This window comes from Onychomys torridus, chromosome 22 (assembly GCF_903995425.1).
Source record: "Onychomys torridus chromosome 22, mOncTor1.1, whole genome shotgun sequence".
Classification (NCBI taxonomy): domain Eukaryota; kingdom Metazoa; phylum Chordata; class Mammalia; order Rodentia; family Cricetidae; genus Onychomys; species Onychomys torridus.
Window position 1 is genome coordinate 19,364,134 of NC_050464.1, and position 5,559 is coordinate 19,369,692.

The 5,559-nt window shown below is 46.1% G+C and overlaps 1 long non-coding RNA gene across 1 annotated transcript; it reads left to right on the top strand.

Annotated features, from left to right (window-relative positions):
• Window positions 1-2,786: 2,786 nt before the first annotated feature.
• Window positions 2,787-4,975, top strand: LOC118572697. Its single transcript, XR_004943506.1, has 3 exons — window positions 2,787-2,925; window positions 3,187-3,309; window positions 4,854-4,975. It is a non-coding gene; the product is annotated as an uncharacterized LOC118572697 (long non-coding RNA).
• The last annotated feature ends 584 nt before the right edge of the window (window positions 4,976-5,559 follow it).

Sequence of the window (5,559 nt, forward strand, 5' to 3'; positions counted from 1 at the left end):
TCGAAAGCACCGTAAAGAAAATCCCAAATATTTATTGAGACTCTGGACTAATTCCCACCCGTGCAAGAGGCTGCCAATCTAGGCGTTAGCTCTGGGAGAAAGGAACCATGAGACAGATTTCTCAACCTCTGCTCTCAAGCTCCAGGGCAGGAAGAGTGAGTCTTGGATTTTTTTTTTTTTTTTATTACAGTGACTAGCACCCAGTGGGGCTACAACAGGCATCCCATGAAGTCCTGGGGTGAACACTTGTTATCTCTGTTATCAGTCAAATCTGAAATGTCACCCCACAAAAACTGAAGTCTTGGCCCCAATGTAGCAGTGCTCAGAGTCAGGGCCTTGGACCTCATGAGGGCTCTGAGCTTATCAGTAGATTCATCTATTGATGGAATCATAACTTAATGGCTATTGGGATGTGCAGCCTGGTTGGTGGATATGGATCTTTGAGGCTGAGGCCTTGAAGGGTGTACACACACACACACACACACACACATACACACACACACACACACACACACACACACACACACACATTTATTTCAAGACAGGGTTTCTCTGTATAGCCTTGGCTGTTGTGGAACTCTCTTTGTAGCCCAGGCTGGCCTCAAACTCAGAGATCCATTTGCCTTTGCCTCCCGAGTGCTGGTATTAAAGGCGGGTGCCACCACTGCCTGGCTGAAGGGTATAATTTGTTCATCATCTCTCTCCCTCCCCATCTCCTCCTTCCCTTCTCTTCCCTGTCTACTGTAAGGTGAACGGTTTAGGCTCCACTACTTCCCGTCCGCCATGATGTTTTGTCTCACACAGGACCAGAGACATGGAGTCAAACGACCGTGGACAGAAAACGTGAGCCAAATTAAACTCCTGAGTTGATCTGCTTCAAGTACCTTGTCACAGCAACGGAAAGTTAACACAAACTTTTGACTGCCAAGATTTGTCGGCAAGTATTTTTCTTCTTCTTCTTCTTTTTTTAAATTTTAAATTTCACTTTCCTCCAAACTTTGCAGTGTTACTTTTCTGGAAAAAGTGCTATGTGATCTGATTTTTTAAAAAGTTAAAATGTATTAAAGATTCATGCTGTTTCGAAGAGTATTTTGAGAATTTCCCAACATCCCTGGGAGATAATTGGTGTCTCTCCAGGGAATCGTTGGGGCGAAGGCTGGAAGTGATCTCGTAAATCACTTGCGCACCAACCGCAGTTTTAATTAAGTTTTTCCCCCCCTCTCTCTAGAATCAGATGTTTATTTCACTAAAATGCATGGAGGTTTGTTGACAAGTGACGCATACCATTTTATTCTGCAGGAATTTTTTTTTGTCATTAGAAAATATTCTCATGGAGACCTGGTTCCCATGTTAATTAATTGATCAAGTCAATCCAGGGTCTGAGAATCAGCCTGTGGGGGAAGTCACCAAGGTTAAGGGCTGACCTTGAACTCCAGGAGAGGCGGAAAGTCATAGCTCCCACTTATCTATCTATCTCTCTCTCTATCTCTCTTGATTTTTCAAGGCAGGGTTTCTCTGTGTAGTTTTGATGCCTGTCCTGGAACTCACTCTGTAGACCAGGCTGGCCTCGAACTCACAGAGATCTGCCTGGCTCTGCCTCCCAAGTGCTGGGATTAAAGGCATGTGCCACAGCTGCACAACTCTGCTTCTCTTTTAGGCTACTGGTGTCTTGTGTCTTTTTATGTTTTTGCTTCTTATCTTCCATTCTGGCAGGTGCCATCAATTGCAACTCTCCTAAGTGTGATGCTTAATCTTTGCAGACAGATGGGATGGATCTAAGTCACTTGGGAGATTCATCTCTGGGTGTCTGTGAAGCATTTATAGAGAGGTCTCACTGAACTGGGAAAACCCACCTTGAATGGGTTGCACATCCTATGGTTTGGGGTCCCAGAGTGAATAAAATGGAGACAGTGAGCTAAGCACCAGCGTCCATCTCTCTCTGCTTCCTGATTGTAGATGCCATGCCTTCCCCTACCATGATAAACTGTACCCTCCATCTGTGAGTCACAATGAATCCTTTCTTCCTTAAGTTAGTTAAATTCTCTCATGTATTTTCCCTACACAATGGGAAAAGTACCTAACACATTAAGATTATAGATCTTGGGACTGGAGAGATGGCTCAGCAGTTAAGGGCACTAGCTAGTCTTCCAGAGGTCTTGAGTTCAATTCCCAGCAACCATCCGTAATGAGATCTGGTGCCCTCTTCCGGCCTGCAGGCATACATACAGGCAGAACACTGTGTACAAAATAAATAAATCTTCAAAACAAAAACAAAACAAAACAAAAACACAAACAAACAAACAATCAAACAAAGACTATAGATCTCCAGCAACTGGAATCCCCTTACATAGCCTGTAAATCACCACAACATGCAGACGAACCCACTTTCCCCACAGCCCCGCTGCGGAACCCATAAGCAGTTCCCAATCTAATCTGGGATGTCAGATTCTGTTATGGTTCAAATCTGAAATGTCCCTCACAGGATCCTGTTTGAACACTTGGTCCCATCCAGTGACGCTGTGTTCGGAGGCTGTAGCCTAGGTAGCAACAGAGGCTAGCTGGGGATGGGACTTGAAGACTATACAGCCTAGGCCTGGTCTAGTCTAGACTTTGCCTTTTTTGTTCTTTATGAAGACTTCGTTTATTTAAAATTCTGTATGTGTGTACATGTGTGGGCACGGGCACATGAGTGCAGATGCTTGAAAAAACCAGGAGGGGGAATTGGATTCTCCTAGAGTTGGAATCACACTGGTCTTTCTGATCTGCTAAGATTTGAGCCACGGTGTGTACTATGAGAGTCCGCTGCTGTGATGGAGCGGCAGCCAGGGCGCCTTTCCTGATGCTCTGGACTCTGAAGCTGTGAGCCCGAATCCTTTCTCCTTGAAGTTGCTGTTGTCAGGAATTTTGCCTCTGTGACAAGAAAAGGTAAATAATACAGATCCTGATGTGGCAGCCACTGGTAGGAATGGGTCCAGGCTGCATCAAAGAGCTGTATGTGGGGCGCACCACCCCCACCCTCCGCTTCTGTTCCCAGCCCACTATGATATGAATAGCTTCCTACCACACCTTCAGCTGTGATCAGCTAAGCCACAGCTAAGCCACGCCCCAGGCTTTCCCTGCCAGGATGCACTGGACCCCTCCAAAACCATGAGCCGAAATAAATCTTTCCTCTTTTGTTTCTGTCAGGTATTGAAATGGCGGTGATCCAGAAGTAACTGCTATGACCCCTGTTCCACCTTTTACCCTCCTGCCTTCTGGCATGGGATGATGGGACAAGACCTTTGACCTTGGATTTCCTAGCACCTCTAGGTACAAGAATTAAATGTCTGTTCTCTTTCTCTGTATCTCTTTCTCCCTCTTCCCCCTTCCTCCTTTAGTTCTAATGATCCTCTTTTATTATTATTATTATTATTATTATTATTATTATTATTATTATGTGCGTGCGTGCGCGCGTGCGTGCGTGCATGCGTGCGTGCGTGTGTGTGTGTGTGTGTGTGTGTGTGTGTGTGTCTGTGGCATGCTTGCCACAGTGTGCATGTGGAGGTCACAGGACAACTTGTGGGAGTGTGTTCTTTCTTGCTACTGTTCGGGTTGTTGGGATCAAACTCTGGTCGTCTGACTTGGCAGCAAGTGCCTTTACCCGCTGAATTATCTCGCTGGCCCAGTGTCCTTTCTGGGCCAGTGAGATAGTTTCTTATGCATTTCAGGCTGGCCTCAAATATGCCATGTAGCCAGGGCTGACTTTGAGCCCCTGACCCTCCTATCCTCATCCACCTCCAGAGGACTAGGATTCCAGATGTGTACTACCATGCCTGCTTTAAGCCTCTGATTTCATAAACTCCCGTTCTGGGGTTTTCTGTTACAGTAGCACAGGGTAAAAGTAGACAGACCCCCCCCCCCCAATGTTAATTACAAAAGTATTTATAATGCAACAGCTTTGCGGGAGAATCCAGCACCTTTGTCTCCCAAGAAGGTCTAGGGAGGGCTACAGGAGGCCAATATTTTTTTGCACTCCCTCCACAGAACCCAGTCTGAGCTTTGAAGAGTCCTCCACCTGCCCTGGTGGTGCTTGGCTGAGCTGGAGGATCTTCCAGCCAGGCTGCCTTCCAGGCAGGCAGCTTGGATCCAAGTCACTTTTGCTTTTCATTTTCGCGCTTGGACCCAGGTGCCAGATTGATGGAGGGCTCGGCGGCTCCCTCCTCCAGGAACTCTGCCTAGCGCAGCCGGGGCCTGTACTGTTGTCATTAGGAGGTATAAAATCCTAATTTATATTGCTGAGAGGGTAATTTATACACTAATGTAAATTTCTTTTACGGCTGATTTTTTTTTTTTAAAGCAATTGATGTGCGATTACTCCCAGCTCCCTTCCAAGGCAATTCTAAAACCGTAGCTGCTAATACCTTAATATTCTCTGTGATTGCCAGCCATGATATTTTTCCCGGATCAAATGGATCCAGTGGGGTTTGACATAATTGGGTTAAAGATTTTTTTTTTTTTTCCTTTCTGAGGCTTTAGACTTGTTAGGCTGAGCAGGGAGAGGGAGGTGATGGGCAGGCTTATTGTTTGTGTTGTGCTTTACTGAGTTGTGGAACTCTTTTGTCGTGTGTGTGTGTGTGTGTGTGTGTGTGTGTGTGTGTGTGTGTGTATGTGTGCACGTGCGCAAATGCCTGCTTTTGTTTGGGTGCACGTGTGTGTATGTGGCATGCATGGCATATGTGTGGCATGTATGTGTGTATATATGTGGCCTGCATGTGCATATGTGTGGCACGTGGACAACTTTGGTTGCTGCTACTTGGTTGCTTACCTGCCTTGTTTCTTTTCTTTTTCTTTTTTTTTTTTTTTTTTTGAGATAGGATCTCTTCACTGAACCTGGAGCTCATCAAGTAGGCGAAACTGGATGGCCTGTGATCTAACCCCATCTCCAGGAATCCTGTCTCTGCTTCTCTAGTTCTGGGATTATAAGCACATGCCACTGTGTCTGGCCTTTACTATTTTTTTTACTAATGAGAGTGCTGGGGATTAAAACCCAGGTCCCCATGCTTTCAAGGTGAACACTTTACTGACTGAGTCATCTCCCCAGCTCTTTGTTCTGTGTTTTGAGAGAGAGTCTTGTGTAGCCCAGGCCAGTTTTGAACTTGGCTTGGTAGCCGAGGTTGACCTTCAGTGGTTAAATTTTCTTTCATTCACCTCTTGAATGCTGGGATTACAGGTGTGTGCCACCGTGTCCAGCTCACTAGGGTTTTTGGGACGGAGATCTCAGTATGTAGCCTAGGCTGACCTTGAGGTCGTAATCTCCCTGCCTCAGCATCTCAAATGCTGTGGTGATTGGCATGTGCCACCATGATGTACCACAGGAGTCTGGATGGATTTGTGAAGCAAGACTTTGTGAACATGGAATCTTCTAGAGGTTTGATTCTGGGTTTCCCCAACCATCCCCACTTCAAGAACATATTTCTGTAATATATTAACTTTGGGGTTCAGCAACCCTTCAATCCCTCACTGGGGGATTCTAGGCAGGGGCTCTACCACTGAACCACACCCCAGCCCCTCACTGGGGGA